Consider the following 16,766-nt stretch of genomic DNA (forward strand, 5'->3'; position numbering starts at 1 on the left):
AAATTTATATCCCGCTAAATCTGTCCTTAGTGCTGTAGCTGGGCGAGTTATTTAGTGTCCGTTCAAGCACATTTCTTGTTCTGGGTTGAAATACAATTCCCAATTTAGCAATTTCATAATTTAGTGGTTTCTGCTATATCAGAGCTATTTGAAATCTATCCCTAAAAGGGTATATAATATTCAAGGTGCACATTGGGTCATTCAGAATAACTTCACACACACCCGCTACTGTGTATTTCCAAGTCTAATTCTGGCACTAAACCCATACCTGTCACCCAGCGCCTAAATACTAGGCCTCAAATTTATATCCCGCTAAATCTGTCCCTAGTGCTGTAGCTGGGCGAGTTATTTAGTGTCCGTTCAAGCACATTTCTTGTTCTGGGTTGAAATACAATTCCCAATTTAGCAATTTCATAATTTAGTGGTTTCTGCTATATCAGAGCTATTTGAAATCTATCCCTAAAAGGGTATATAATATTCAAGGTGCACATAGGGTCATTCAGAATAACTTCACACACCCGCTACTGTGCATTTCCAAATCTAATTCTGTCACTAAACCCATACCTGTCACCCAGCGCCTAAATACTAGGCCTCAAATTTATATCCCGCTAAATCTCTCGTTACCGCTGTCCTGTTGTGGCTGGGAAAGTTATTTAGTGTCCGTCAAAGCACATTTTTTGTTCTGGGTTGAAATACAATTCCCAATTTAGCAATTTCATAATTTAGTCGTTTCTGCTATATCAGAGCTATTTGAAATCTATCCCTAAAAGGGTAGATCATATTGAAGGTGCACATAGGGTCATTCAGAATAACTTCACACACACGCTTCTGTGCATTTCCAAGTCTAATTCTGTCACTAAATCCATACCGGTCACCCAGCGCCTAAATACTAGGCCTCAAATTTATATCCCGCTGAATTTGAATACAATACATTGGGCCAAATAATATATTTGTTGTTGTGGTGAACCATAACAATGAGAAAAACATCTAGTAAGGGACGCGGACGTGGACATGGTCGTGGTGGTGTTAGTGGACCCTCTGGTGCTGGGAGAGGACGTGGCCGTTCTGCCACATCCACACGTCCTAGTGTACCAACTACCTCAGGTCCCAGTAGCCGCCAGAATTTACAGCGATATATGGTGGGGCCCAATGCCGTTCTAAGGATGGTAAGGCCTGAGCAGGTACAGGCATTAGTCAATTGGGTGGCCGACAGTGGATCCAGCACGTTCACATTATCTCCCACCCAGTCTTCTGCAGAAAGCGCACAGATGGCGCCTGAAAACCAACCCCATCAGTCTGTCACATCACCCCCATGCATACCAGGGAAACTGTCTCAGCCTCAAGTTATGCAGCAGTCTCTTATGCTGTTTGAAGACTCCGCTGGCAGGGTTTCCCAAGGGCATCCACCTAGCCCTTCCCCAGCGGTGAAAGACATAGAATGCACTGACGCACAACCACTTATGTTTCCTGATGATGAGGACATGGGAATACCACCTCAGCATGTCTCTGATGATGACGAAACACAGGTGCCAACTGCTGCGTCTTTCTGCAGTGTGCAGACTGAACAGGAGGTCAGGGATCAAGACTGGGTGGAAGACGATGCAGGGGACGATGAGGTCCTAGACCCCACATGGAATGAAGGTCGTGCCACTGACTTTCACAGTTCGGAGGAAGAGGCAGTGGTGAGACCGAGCCAACAGCGTAGCAAAAGAGGGAGCAGTGGGCAAAAGCAGAACACCCGCCGCCAAGAGACTCCGCCTGCTACTGACCGCCGCCATCTGGGACCGAGCACCCCAAAGGCAGCTTCAAGGAGTTCCCTGGCATGGCACTTCTTCAAACAATGTGCTGACGACAAGACCCGAGTGGTTTGCACGCTGTGCCATCAGAGCCTGAAGCGAGGCATTAACGTTCTAAACCTGAGCACAACCTGCATGACCAGGCACCTGCATGCAAAGCATGAACTGCAGTGGAGTAAACACCTTAAAACCAAGGAAGTCACTCAGGCTCCCCCTGCTACCTCTTCTGCTGCTGCCGCCTCGGCCTATTCTGCTGCTGCCGCCTCGGCCTCTTCCTCCGCCTCTGGAGGAACGTTGGCACCTGCCGCCCAGCAAACAGGGGATGTACCACCAACACCACCACCACCACCTCCGTCACCAAGCGTCTCAACCATGTCACACGCCAGCGTTCAGCTCTCCATCTCACAAACATTTGATAGAAAGCGTAAATTCCCACCTAGCCACCCTCGATCCCTGGCCCTGAATGCCAGCATTTCTAAACTACTGGCCTATGAAATGCTGTCATTTAGGCTGGTGGACACAGACAGCTTCAAACAGCTCATGTCGCTTGCTGTCCCACAGTATGTTGTTCCCAGCCGGCACTACTTCTCCAAGAGAGCCGTGCCTTCCCTGCACAACCAAGTATCCGATAAAATCAAGTGTGCACTGCGCAACGCCATCTGTGGCAAGGTCCACCTAACCACAGATACGTGGACCAGTAAGCACGGCCAGGGACGCTATATCTCCCTAACTGCACACTGGGTAAATGTAGTGGCAGCTGGGCCCCAGGCGGAGAGCTGTTTGGCGCACGTCCTTCCGCCGCCAAGGATCGCAGGGCAACATTCTTTGCCTCCTGTTGCCACCTCCTCCTTCTCGGCTTCCTCCTCCTCTTCTTCCACCTGCTCATCCAGTCAGCCACACACCTTCACCACCAACTTCAGCACAGCCCGGGGTAAACGTCAGCAGGCCATTCTGAAACTCATATGTTTTGGGGACAGGCCCCACACCGCACAGGAGTTGTGGCGGGGTATAGAACAACAGACCGACGAGTGGTTGCTGCCGGTGAGCCTCAAGCCCGGCCTGGTGGTGTGTGATAATGGGCGAAATCTCGTTGCAGCTCTGGGACTAGCCAATTTGACGCACATCCCTTGCTTGGCGCATGTGCTGAATTTGGTGGTGCAGAAGTTCATTCACAACTACCCCGACATGTCAGAGCTGCTGCATAAAGTGCGGGCCGTCTGTTCGCGCTTCCGGCGTTCACATCCTGCTGCTGCTCGCCTGTCTGCGCTACAGCGTAACTTCGGCCTTCCCGCTCACCGCCTCATATGCGACGTGCCCACCAGGTGGAACTCCACCTTGCACATGCTGGACAGACTGTGCGAGCAGCAGCAGGCCATAGTGGAGTTTCAGCTGCAGCACGCACGGGTCAGTCGCACTACAGAACAGCACCACTTCACCACCAATGACTGGGCCTCCATGCGAGACCTGTGTGCCCTGTTGCGCTGTTTCGAGTACTCCACCAACATGGCCAGTGGCGATGACACCGTTATCAGCGTTACAATACCACTTCTATGTCTCCTTGAGAAAACACTTAGGGCGATGATGGAAGAGGAGGTGGCCCAGGAGGAGGAGGAGGAGGAGGAAGAGGGGTCATTTTTAGCACTTTCAGGCCAGTCTCTTCGAAGTGACTCAGAGGGAGGTTTTTGGCAACAGCAGAGGCCAGGTACAAATGTGGCCAGCCAGGGCCCACTACTGGAGGACGAGGAGGACGAGGATGAGGAGGAGGTGGAGGAGGATGAGGATGAAGCATGGTCACAGCGGGGTGGCACCCAACGCAGCTCGGGTCCATCACTGGTGCGTGGCTGGGGGGAAAGGCAGGACGATGACGATACGCCTCCCACAGAGGACAGCTTGTCCTTACCCCTGGGCAGCCTGGCACACATGAGCGACTACATGCTGCAGTGCCTGCGCAACGACAGCAGAGTTGCCCACATTTTAACCTGTGCGGACTACTGGGTTGCCACCCTGCTGGATCCACGCTACAAAGACAATGTGCCCACCTTACTTCCTGCACTGGAGCGTGATAGGAAGATGCGCGAGTACAAGCGCACGTTGGTAGACGCGCTACTGAGAGCATTCCCAAATGTCACAGGGGAACAAGTGGAAGCCCAAGGCCAAGGCAGAGGAGGAGCAAGAGGTCGCCAAGGCAGCTGTGTCACGGCCAGCTCCTCTGAGGGCAGGGTTAGCATGGCAGAGATGTGGAAAACTTTTGTCAACACGCCACAGCTAACTGCACCACCACCTGATACGCAACGTGTTAGCAGGAGGCAACATTTCACTAACATGGTGGAACAGTACGTGTGCACACCCCTCCACGTACTGACTGATGGTTCGGCCCCATTCAACTTCTGGGTCTCTAAATTGTCCACGTGGCCAGAGCTAGCCTTTTATGCCTTGGAGGTGCTGGCCTGCCCGGCAGCCAGCGTTTTGTCTGAACGTGTATTCAGCACGGCAGGGGGCGTCATTACAGACAAACGCAGCCGCCTGTCTACAGCCAATGTGGACAAGCTGACGTTCATAAAAATGAACCAGGCATGGATCCCACAGGACCTGTCCGTCCCTTGTCCAGATTAGACATTAACTACCTCCCCATAACCATATATTATTGGACTCCAGGGCACTTCCTCATTCAATCCTATTTTTATTTTCATTTTACCATTATATTGCGAGGCTACCCAAAGTTGAATGAACCTCTCCTCTGCCTGTGTGCTAGGCCTAAATATATGCCAATGGACTGTTGCAGTGGTGGGTGACGTGAAGCCTCATTCTCTGCTATGACATGCAGACTAATTCTCTGCTGACATGAAGACAGATTCTCTGTTACGGGACCTCCCTCCTCTGCCTGGGTGCTGGGCCTAAATATATGCCAATGGACTGTTGCAGTGGTGGGTGACGTGAAGCCTGATTCTCTGCTATGACATGCAGACTAATTCTCTGCTGACATGAAGACAGATTCTCTGTTACGGGACCTCTCTCCTCTGCCTGTGTGTGTGCTGGGCCTAAATATATGCCAATGGACTGTTGCAGTGGTGGGTGACGTGAAGCCTCATTCTCTGCTATGACATGCAGACTGATTCTCTGCTGACATGAAGCCAGATTGTCTGTTACGGGACCTCCCTCCTCTGCCTGGGTGCTGGGCCTAAATATATGCCAATGGACTGTTGCAGTGGTGGCTGACGTGAAGCCTCATTCTCTGCTATGACATGCAGACTGATTCTCTGCTGACATGAAGCCAGATTGTCTGTTACGGGACCTCTCTCCTCTGCCTGTGTGCTAGGCCTAAATATATGCCAATGGACTGTTGCAGTGGTGGCTGACGTGAGCCTCATTCTCTGCTATGACATGCAGACTGATTCTCTGCTGACATGAAGCCAGATCGTCTGTTACGGGACCTCTCTGCTCTGCCTGTGTGCTAGGCCTAAATATATGCCAATGGACTGTTGCAGTGGTGGGTGACGTGAAGCCTCATTCTCTGCTATGACATGCAGACTGATTCTCTGCTGTCATGAAGCCAGATTGTCTGTTACGGGACCTCTCTGCTCTGCCTGTGTGCTAGGCCTAAATATATGCCAATGGACTGTTGCAGTGGTGGGTGACGTGAAGCCTCATTCTCTGCTATGACATGCAGACTGATTCTCTGCTGACATGAAGCCAGATTGTCTGTTACGGGACCTCTCTCCTCTGCCTGTGTGCTAGGCCTAAATATATGCCAATGGACTGTTGCAGTGGTGGCTGACGTGAAGCCTCATTCTCTGCTATGACATGCAGACTAATTCTCTGCTGACATGAAGCCAGATTGTCTGTTACGGGACCTCTCTCCTCTGCCTGGGTGCTGGGCCTAAATTTATGACAATGGACTGTTGCAGTGGTGGCTGACGTGAAGCCTGATTCTCTGCTATGACATGCAGACTGATTCTCTGCTGACATGAAGCCAGATCCTCTGTTACGGGACCTCTCTCCTCTGCCTGTGTGTGTGCTGGGCCTAAATATATGCCAATGGACTGTTGCAGTGGTGGCTGACGTGAAGCCTCATTCTCTGCTATGACATGCAGACTGATTCTCTGCTGACATGAAGCCAGATTCTCTGTTACGGGACCTCTCTCCTCTGCCTGTGTGTGTGCTGGGCCTAAATATATGCCAATGGACTGTTGCAGTGGTGGCTGACGTGAAGCCTCATTCTCTGCTATGACATGCAGACTAATTCTCTGCTGACATGAAGACAGATTCTCTGTTACGGGACCTCCCTCCTCTGCCTGGGTGCTGGGCCTAAATATATGCCAATGGACTGTTGCAGTGGTGGCTGACGTGAAGCCTCATTCTCTGCTATGACATGCAGACTAATTCTCTGCTGACATGAAGACAGATTCTCTGTTACGGGACCTCTCTCCTCTGCCTGGGTGCCGGGGCCTAAATATCTGAGAATGGACTGTTCCAGTGGTGGGTGACGGGAAGCCAGATTCTCTGCTATGGAACCTCTCTCCAATTGATTTTGGTTAATTTTTATTTATTTAATTTTTATTTTAATTCATTTCCCTATCCACATTTGTTTGCAGGGGATTTACCTACATGTTGCTGCCTTTTGCAGCCCTCTAGCTCTTTCCTGGGCTGTTTTACAGCCTTTTTAGTGCCGAAAAGTTCGGGTCCCCATTGACTTCAATGGGGTTCGGGTTCGGGACGAAGTTCGGATCGGGTTCGGATCCCGAACCCGAACATTTCCGGGATGTTCGGCCGAACTTCTCGAACCCGAACATCCAGGTGTTCGCTCAACTCTACTAGTGAGGTATCAAGACCAATCACAGGCAACCTGCGGCCAGCAGGTTACCTGCTTAAATAGATCCTCTTGATGGGTCACATGACCCATGTCCAGCATCTCAGTACACCTGAGTGCAGACTCATTAACATTGGCGCTCAGTTTTCCTCCTGCCGTTGTCTAGGAGATGGAGGACGCCGGCCGTACTGAAGAGAGGTGCGCGCCCGGGTACTCCCCGCCCTCTTGTCACCATGGAGACGCGGCCGCGTCTTTGCTCCTCCTCCTGAGCGGGATGCCGGCGGCGCTGCAGAGAAGAATCATAGGAAATGGTTCCATATTCGGGTTTTACCCACAACATAATCGTGGATCAATCTAATCCAGCTTTGTAATCACTCCACAGAGCGATAATGGACTATAAATAGATGGCATCGCTACATCTGCAAATGTAAACCACTGAAGGAGCTAGTGCTCTGAAACACGTATGGTATCCTCAGGAAATATAACTATATCTATCTATATACACAGTCCGGACCCTAGGTGTATATAGTACTGCTTATCCTGGAGCAAACTCGCTGCTGTTGATGTGTCCAAGCTGAAGGAGGAAGTAGCGCGCTACAGCCAAATACAAACTAAATGTTTGATGACTCGAAACATACAAGCTTGCTACTACAGGAACCTCCATAAAGATAAAATTATCCAGCGCTGAAGCAGAAGGAGGAGGGGTAAGTGCACAACCCCACATACCTCGGGACTGAGGAGCTCACTCCAAGTAAGTGAATGACATTACAAGCAATGCTGGCGATATGAATCCACACTAAAATAGGATGTTAAGACTGAGCTTGCTGGTCATGTTGAGCCTTGGTAATAACACTGCCCCGCTCCTTACTGAACATTGCAGAGTGTCACTGAATATTGCGGAGGCTCTTGTATCAGGGAAGACACGTGCGCTTGGCTTGCTGAGAAATACCAGCCAGCGCGTGCTTGCTGATAATCACTAGTCAGCCTTCCTACTTCATTATTGTGGAGGGAATTGTTTTGTTTTCTCAGAGTGAGGACTATGGATTGATTGCAATGCTCATAGATATTTTTATGGACTGATCATGATTTTTGGTTTATGATACCTCTGTTACTGGAATATATTTCCATATATACAGGCTGCTCACAACCAAATATTATATACAGTTGCAAGAAAAAGAATGTGAACCCTTTGGAATGATATAGATTTCTGCACAAATTGATCATAAAATGTGATCTGATCTTCATCTAAGTCACAACAATAGACAATTACAGTCTGTTTAAACTAATAACACTCAAAGAATTAAATGTTTTTATTGAACACACCATGTAAAGATTTACAGTGCAGGTGGAAAAGGTATGTCAACCCCTAGACTAATGACTTCTCCAAGAGCTAATTGGAGTAAGGTTTCAGCCATCTGGAGTCCAATCAATGAGATGAGATTGGAGGTGTTGGTTACAGCTGCCCTATTAAAAACACACACCAGTTCTGGGTTTGCTTTTCACAAGAAGCATTGCCTGATGTGAATGATGCCTCGCACAAAAGAGCTCTCAGAAGACCTACGATTAAGAATTGTTGACTTGCATAAAGCTGGAAAGGGTTATAAAAGTATCTCCAAAAGCCTTGCTGTTCATCAGTCCACGGTAAGACAAATTGTCTATAAATGGAGAAAGTTCAGCACTGCTGCTACTCTCCCTAGGAGTGGCCGTCCTGTAAAGATGACTGCAAGAGCACAGCGCAGACTGCTCAAAGAGGTGAAGCAAAATCCTAGAGTGTCAGCTAAAGACTTACAAAAGTCTTTGACATATGCTAACATCCCTGTTAGCGCATCTACGATACGTAAAACACTAAACAAGAATGGATTTCATGGGAGGATACCACAGAGGAAGCCAATGCTGTCCAAAAAAAACATTGCTGCACGTTTCCAGTTTGCACAAGAGCACCTGGATGTTCCCCAGCAGTACTGGCAAAATATTCTGTGGACAGATGAAACCAAAGTTGAGTTGTTTGGAAGAAACACACAACACTATGTGTGGAGAAAAAGAGGCACAGCACACCAACATCAAAACCTCATCCCAACTGTGACGTATGGTGGTGGGGGCATCATGGGTTGGGGCTGCTTTGCAGCGGATTGCCATCATCGAAGGAAAAATGAATTTCCAAGTTTATCAAGACATTTTGCAGGAGAACTTAAGGCCATCTGTCCACCAGCTGAAGCTCAACAGAAGATGGGTGTTGCAACAGGACAACGACCCAAAGCATAGAAGTAAAATAAACAACAGAATGGCTTAAACAGAAGAAAATATGCCTTCTGGAGTGGCCCAGTCAGAGTCCTGACCTCAACCCGATGGAGATGCTGTGGCATGACCTCAAGAAAGCGATTCACACCAGACATCCCAAGAGTATTGCTGAACTGAAACAGTTCTGTAAAGTGGAATGATCAAGAATTACTCCTGACCGTTGTGCACGTCTGATCTGCAACTACAGGAAAGGTTTGGTTGAAGTTATTGCTGCCAAAGGAGGTTCAACCAGATATTAAATCCAAGGGTTCACATACTTTTTCCACCTGCACTGTGAATGTTTACATGGTGTGTTCAATAAAAACATGGTAAAATTTAATTATATTAGTTTAAGCAGACTGTGATTGTCTATTGTTGCGACTTAGATGAAGATCAGATCACATTTTATGACCAATTTGTGCAGAAATCCATATAATTAAAAAGGGTTCACATACTTTTTCTTGCAACTGTATATGAAATGTGGAATGAAATCACTGTCATGAATCCATAATGTATATGAAATTTTAGATATTTGAACTGGTATATATTGTGAGCTATAGGAGCGGACTATATGACATTGCCCTGCAATTACCAGCGACCTCAAATATCCCTTTAAACTATCATGCATTGCAATTGATAGTGGAATCATGTACTGTTATCCCATATTTCTATAATTCTTGGGATTGTATACAAAAAAAAATTGGGGAGTGTTTTTAGCAATTTTTTTTATATATTTGTTTTTAATTAATTTTATTAATAAACAATTCAATCCTATATGCAAAACCAGAAGGAGGAGTGCACATCTTGTTTTTGTACACTTTTTGCAGTTGTTTCTTGCTGGGACTTGGTGGCTCTGTAAGGTAGTGAACCCCCACTATCCATTATGTGCAGGTTGAGAGCCCCTGCACCTTACGAAAAGTGGTACTGTACCTATAAAAAAAAGTAGACCCTTTTTCTTTATCCAGACACCACCTATAAATGTCTGGCAGATTCCTCAGCACACACAAGCTGCCGTTTATGGTTGACTGTCCCCAATATAAAGACAGTGAAAGAGATAAAAGGGGAAAACAAATCTTACTTCAAGATCTGGGGGCTGACGAACACCAAGATGTCTTGAATGAGTTTAAAGAAAACTGATCGTAGGATGATCTTTGCATTTGCTTTAATCAAGGTCTTATATAGCCAGGACTTGGGGTAATCTTTAGACGTTCCAGATACAGACTCTTTCTTCTTTTTTTTCTAGAAAGGGACAAAAAAATTCAGATAATGATGCAGGAAATAAAAGTTAAAAGGAAGCTGATATGGTGGGTGGGGGTTTTGAGGGATGTACTGCTTCCATAGTTATGCATCGTTGCCAATAGTCCCTAATTTGCAGGGAATGTCCCTAATTTTTAGAGACAGTCCTGGGAAATTCAGGCTTTCCCTGGTCAAAATCGGGTGGGGCTTGAATAGATCCTGTCCATAAGTGGAAAGTCCTACCAGGTTTGCGGGCATTCCTGGTGGCAGGGCTTAAATAACCCAAATATTTCATTAAGAATGCTGGTAAATATGGTTCTATGATGGATGGGTATAGTTGGAGTACATAGATCCCAATGAACATGAACACCTCTATAGACAAACAGTAGCCCACACAACAGGGAGTATATCTAGGATCTTACCTCAACCAGTACTTCCTGGCTGTGCACCTTGCTCAGCCCGTTCATTTCAATAGCTCCGTCCTGCTGTTTCCTCTTATTCCTACGTTTCTCCAGAGCCTTCCTTGCTTTCGCCACTTCCAGCTTCATCGCTTTGTCGAATGCTTCATAGTTGTGTTGGGACTGATTTTCTTTGCTCAGTTCCCAGAGATCTTCCATGACTAAAGGTTTCCTGAACCCTTTAACAACTATGCTGCACGAAACAAAGTGTTAACGGTTAAAGTGTGAGATATAACAATGGAGACCTCTCAAGTTGAAATTAAATGGTGCGTGTACTTTTGAAGCCAATATGATTCCTCCAGCCAGTCTATAAGAAAAAAAATGAAGCAATTTTTCATGTAATATTGTTTAACCCCTTAAAGGGGTTGTGTAAGAATGGGGGGCGTTGGAACATATGATAAAGCCCAAAGTCGGGTTTTATCATATGTTCTATGTGATGTTCAAAATTATGATCCCGTAATAAAGAAGCGTGAACTATTTTACATATGGGTCTGTGCTATGTTGATACTCTCTTTGAAGGCGTGAGAAGCATACCCACTACCACTCGTTGGTTCAGAGACCAAGAAGCTGCGAAGGAGGAAGGATAAGGTGGAGATTGGAAGAAGCAGCATAAAAAGAAACAGTGATTTTTGTGTTACCCCTAAGCTTTCCTTTATTGCAGAGCGGACCCTAACCCCTTTTTATACGTTTTGGGAAGCAGGTAAGTAAACTACCCTTTACAGGTCTGGCTAAGTGGGGACGTTCACCCGAAGCCCTCTATTCTCGCACAACCCCTTTAAAGATGAAGCCTATTTTGGCCTTTGGGACACAGCCCCATTTTTCAAATCTGACAGGTGTCACTTTGTGTAGTAATAACTTTGGAATGCTTTTACTTATACAAGAGATTCTGAGGCTGTTTTCTTGTGACCTATAGTACCTTGTGTTAGTAGGAAATTTTGCCAGATATATTTCTTGTTTATAACAAAAAAATCATGAAATTTTTCTGCATTTAAGATAAATAGTGATACCTCAAATAAATCCAATTTTTTCAGGGACCAATTCAGTTCTGAAGTGGTTCTGAAAGGCCTGCATATAACAACCCCCCGCCCTACCCCCATACATCTCCCCATATTTTTTTTAAAAATGCTCTTCTCAAAGTATTCACCAGAATTAATGCAAAATGGAGGTGAAATGTAAACATTTTTTTGGTAAATTTTAATCCATTTTTGGAACACAGCAGGTGATAAAATAGAACTAACCCCCCACATTTATTACCCCTATTCTGCAGTTTTTATTAATAATTTAATAATTTATTAATATAAGTGGCCCTAGAATGCTACCCGACTCAAATACCAGTCTCAGAACTGACTGAGCAGGTTGTAGATTTTAGGGCTTCCATTTTTTTCAGGCATTAAAGTGATACTTCCCATGCCATACGTTTATAAAATGGTGTGGGAAAAACAAAACTTCTACCTTTATGGGTATACAACACTTACAGATCTATGTATCTCCATGGTAACAGACTACAAAGAAACTCTGCGTAGTCTGGTCCCATAGTTGTGTTACTCTCATGTGCCCTCTCCTACAGTCTAGAGGTTAGAACTTAGAAATAAGAGAGCAGATGATATGGAGTAACACATGTCTACATCATCAGACTACACAGGGTTTGCTTGCAGCCTGTTACCATGCAGTCACATATGTCTGCACAGGAGGTGAATACACAAAACAGACTATTTGCTACGTTTTTGTCTCACTGAGGTTAATGGACAGATCATGCAAGAAATGCACGTAGAAACATACAGAAAACCTACCTGTCATACCAGCTGAAGGTGATTCTGCTGAAAAACGATAATATTCATTGTAAGCCAAAAACATAAAAAAAAAAAATAATATTCTGCCTTATTGTCCTCGTCCATAAACATCCTGTGGCCAAAGCTCCATCGCTGTTCATGCGCTGATGACAAAGGTCATGTAACTGCTGAACATAATGTCCTCTGAAGCTGTACTGTCTACATTTGACTAGGACGCATATGGAGAAGCGCCACAGCAAATCATGAAGCTACCATTATGGAAAAAAAAAAGGGAGCTCTGAACCTAAAGGGGTTTTCCAGGCTTTTTGTATTGACGACTTATCCTCAAGATACCCCCACCGATCAACTGTATGAGGAGACGGCGCATGCAGTGTGCACTTACTTTCTCCCGTCTCTCTTCCTGCTCTATCCTGAGGATAGGTCATCAATATTAAAAGCCCAGAGAGCTCCCTTAAAGTATAACTGTCATTTCAGTTTATTATTAATACTGGGTAGGGACAGGGATGTTAAACATTTTTTGTAATATACTTTATTAGGGAAAGATGCTTTTTTTGTAGGATGTAAAGAGTCTCCTTAGCAAAGCTCTAATGGAGTGTTGCTAAGAGTCTGTCTTCAGTCTTAAGTCCTACTGAGCGCTGAAGACGCCTATGTCTAACAATCAGAGGCTTCCTTCCTGCCTCTTGTCATTATCCCAGTCCCTGACTATGGACATGTGGCCTAACTATCACTGCCCATCACCCTGTCTATCTGACTTGTTACACACAGGCCTCGCGCTAAGTAAAACGCTGAATACTGAAGACAGACTCCCCTTAGCAATGCTCAAAGCTTTTGCTAAGAAAACTCTTAAACCCCTTTTCTAAAGTATATTTCAAAAATGCTTAACATTCCTGTCCCTTTACTATATTAACTATAAAATGCAACAACACTTACACTAAGTGTTACAGGTAAATATGGCTCTCAGCCAGAACCTCAACCTGATGACCACACAAATATGCCTAATAATTGGATATAGTGTATATTGATATCCAGTGGTATTCACCCATTGAGTGATATCAGTATGGCCAGTAGCCATATGGTCATTGTGTCCCTTGTTAGCATATCAATGGCAGGAAGGGCACATTGTAAAAGCAATTGGACAACATTTTCTTGGCAAACAGATTGGGAAGATATTTGGGTGGTCATGGGGTGGAGTCCATGGTGGGGGCTGGGACACAGGAATATATATGCAATGAGAAACTTGGGGACTCTCTCTTGCTCTCTCTTACTGCCAACCCCTTGGACCAACAGCACTTCAGGAGCAAGCTAAGTTATATGTCTGCTTATGTGTCTATGTATATAAGTATAATATCCCAGTAGACTTTATGTGTGTGCATATAGATCAGGCATCCTCAAACTGTGGCCCTCCAGCTGTTGTAAAACTACAACTCCCACAATGCCCTGCTGTAGGCTGATACCTGTAGGCTGTTCGGGCATGCTGGGAGTTGTAGTTTTGCAACAGCTGGATGGCCGCAGTTTGAGGATGCCTGATATAGATATTTGTAGTCTGCGATTGTATTACCAGTAGACTATATATATGCTCTTTATACATGAGTCACTATACAGTAAAGAACAAAAGTTTGGACACACCTTCTCATTCAAAGAGTTTTCTTTATTTTCATGACTATGAAAATTGTAGATTCACACTGAAGGCATCAAAACTATGAAATAACACATGTGGAATTATATACATAACAAAAAAATGTGAAACAACTGAAAATATGTCATATTCTAGGTTCTTCAAAGTAGCCACCTTTTGCTTTGATTACTGCTTTGCACACTCTTGGCATTCTCTTGATGAGCTTTAACCACTTCAGCCCCGCTAGGTGAAACCCCCTTCATGACCAGAGCACTTTTTACACTTCGGCACTACACTACTTTCACCGTTTATCGCTAGGTCATGCAACTTACCACCCAAATTAATTTTACCTCCTTTTCTTCTCACTAATAGAGCTTTCATTTGGTGGTATTTCATTGCTGCTGGCATTTTTACTTTTTTTGTTATTAATCAAAATGTAACGATTTTTTTGCAAAAAAAATGACATTTTTCACTTTCAGCTGTAAAATTTTGCAAAAAAAACGACATCCATATATAAATTTTTCGCCAAATTTATTGTTCTACATGTCTTTGATAAAAAAAAAAATGTTTGGGCAAAAAAAAAAATGGTTTGGGTAAAAGTTATAGCATTTACAAACTATGGTACAAAAATGTGAATTTCCGCTTTTTGAAACAGCTCTGACTTTCTGAGCACCTGTCATGTTTCCTGAGGTTCTACAATGCCCAAACAGTAGAAAAACCCCACAAATGACCCCATTTCGGAAAGTAGACACCCTAAGGTATTCGCTGATGGGCATAGTGAGTTCATAGAACTTTTTATTTTTTGTCACAAGTTAGCGGAAAATGATGATGATTTATTATTTTTTTTTTTTTCTTACAAAGTCTCATATTCCACTAACTTGCGACAAAAAATAAAAAATTCTAGGAACTCACCATGCCCCTCACAGAATACCTTGGGGTGTCTTCTTTCCAAAATGGGGTCACTTGTGGGGTAGTTATACTGCCCTGGCAATTTAGGGGCCCAAATGTGTGAGAAGAACTTTGCAATCAAAATGTGTAAAAAATGACCGGTGAAATCCAAAAGGTGCACTTTGGAATATGCGCCCCTTTGCCCACCTTGGCAGCAAAAAAGTGTGACACATCTGGTATCGCCGTACTCAGGAGAAGTTGGGGAATGTGTTTTGGGGTGTCATTTTACATATACCCATGCTGGGTGAGAAAAATATCTTGGTCAAATGCCAACTTTGTATAAAAAAATGGGAAAAGTTGTCTTTTGCCAAGATATTTCTCTCATCCAGCATGGTTATATGTAAAATGACACCCCAAAACACATTCCCCAACTTCTCCTGAGTACGGCGATACCAGATGTGTGACACTTTTTTGCAGCCAAGGTGGGCAAAGGGGCACATATTCCAAAGTGCACCTTTCGGATTTCGCAGGCCATTTTTTACACATTTTGATTGCAAGGTACTTCTTACACATTTGGGCCCCTAAATTGCCAGGGCAGTATAACTACGCCACAAGTGACCCCATTTTGGAAATAAGACACCCCAAGGTATTCCGTGGGGGGCACGGCGAGTTCCTAGAATTTTTTATTTTTTGTCACAATTTAGCGGAAAATGATGATTTTTCTTTTTTTTTCTTTTTTCCTTACAAAGTCTCATATTCCACTAACTTGCGACAAAAAATATAAAATTCTAGGAACTCGCCATGCCCCTCACGGAATACCTTGGGGTGTCTTCTTTCCAAAATGGGGTCACTTGTGGCGTAGTTATACTGCCCTGGCAATTTAGGGGCCCAAATGTGTAAGAAGTACCTTGCAATCAAAATGTGTAAAAAATGGCCTGCGAAATCCGAAAGGTGCACTTTGGAATATGTGCCCCTTTGCCCACCTTGGCATCAAAAAAGTGTCACACATCTGGTATCGCCGTACTCAGGAGAAGTTGGGGAATGTGTTTTGGGGTGTCATTTTACATATACCCATGCTGGGTGAGAGAAATATCTTGGCAAAAGACAACTTTTCCCATTTTTTTATACAAAGTTGGCATTTGACCAAGATATTTTTCTCACCCAGCATGGGTATATGTAAAATGACACCCCAAAACACATTGCCCAACTTCTCCTGAGTACGGCGATACCAGATGTGTCACACTTTTTTGCTGCCAAGGTGGGCAAAGGGGCACATATTCCAAAGTGCACCTTTCGGATTTTGCAGGGCATTTTTTACACATTTTGATTGCAAAGTTCTTCTCACACATTTGGGCCCCTAAATTGCCAGGGCAGTATAACTACCCCACAAGTGACCCCATTTTGGAAAGAAGACACCCCAAGGTATTCCGTGAGGGGCATGGCGAGTTCCTAGAATTTTTTATTTTTTGTCGCAAGTTAGTGGAATATGAGACTTTGTAAGGAAAAAAGAAAAAAAAAGAAAAATCATCATTTTCCGCTAAATTGTGACAAAAAATAAAAAATTCTAGGAACTCGCCGTGCCCCCCACGGAATACCTTGGGGTGTCTTATTTCCAAAATGGGGTCACTTGTGGCGTAGTTATACTGCCCTGGCAATTTAGGGGCCCAAATGTGTAAGAAGTACCTTGCAATCAAAATGTGTAAAAAATGGCCTGCGAAATCCGAAAGGTGCCCCTTTGCCCACCTTGGCTGCAAAAAAGTGTCACACATGTGGTATCGCCGTACTCAGGAGAAGTTGGGCAATGTGTTTTGGGGTGTCATTTTACATATACCCATGCTGGGTGAGAGAAATATCTTGGCAAAAGACAACTTTTCCCATTTTTTTATACAAAGTTGGCAT

At 44.8% G+C, this 16,766-nt stretch overlaps 1 pseudogene; it reads right to left on the minus strand.

Moving 5' to 3' along the window:
• The window catches only part of LOC122941136, a 193,936-nt pseudogene that overhangs the window by 141,339 nt on the left and 35,831 nt on the right, over nucleotides 1-16,766 (minus strand).

This window comes from Bufo gargarizans, chromosome 6, assembly GCF_014858855.1.
Source record: "Bufo gargarizans isolate SCDJY-AF-19 chromosome 6, ASM1485885v1, whole genome shotgun sequence".
In the NCBI taxonomy this organism is placed as follows: Eukaryota; Metazoa; Chordata; class Amphibia; order Anura; family Bufonidae; genus Bufo; species Bufo gargarizans.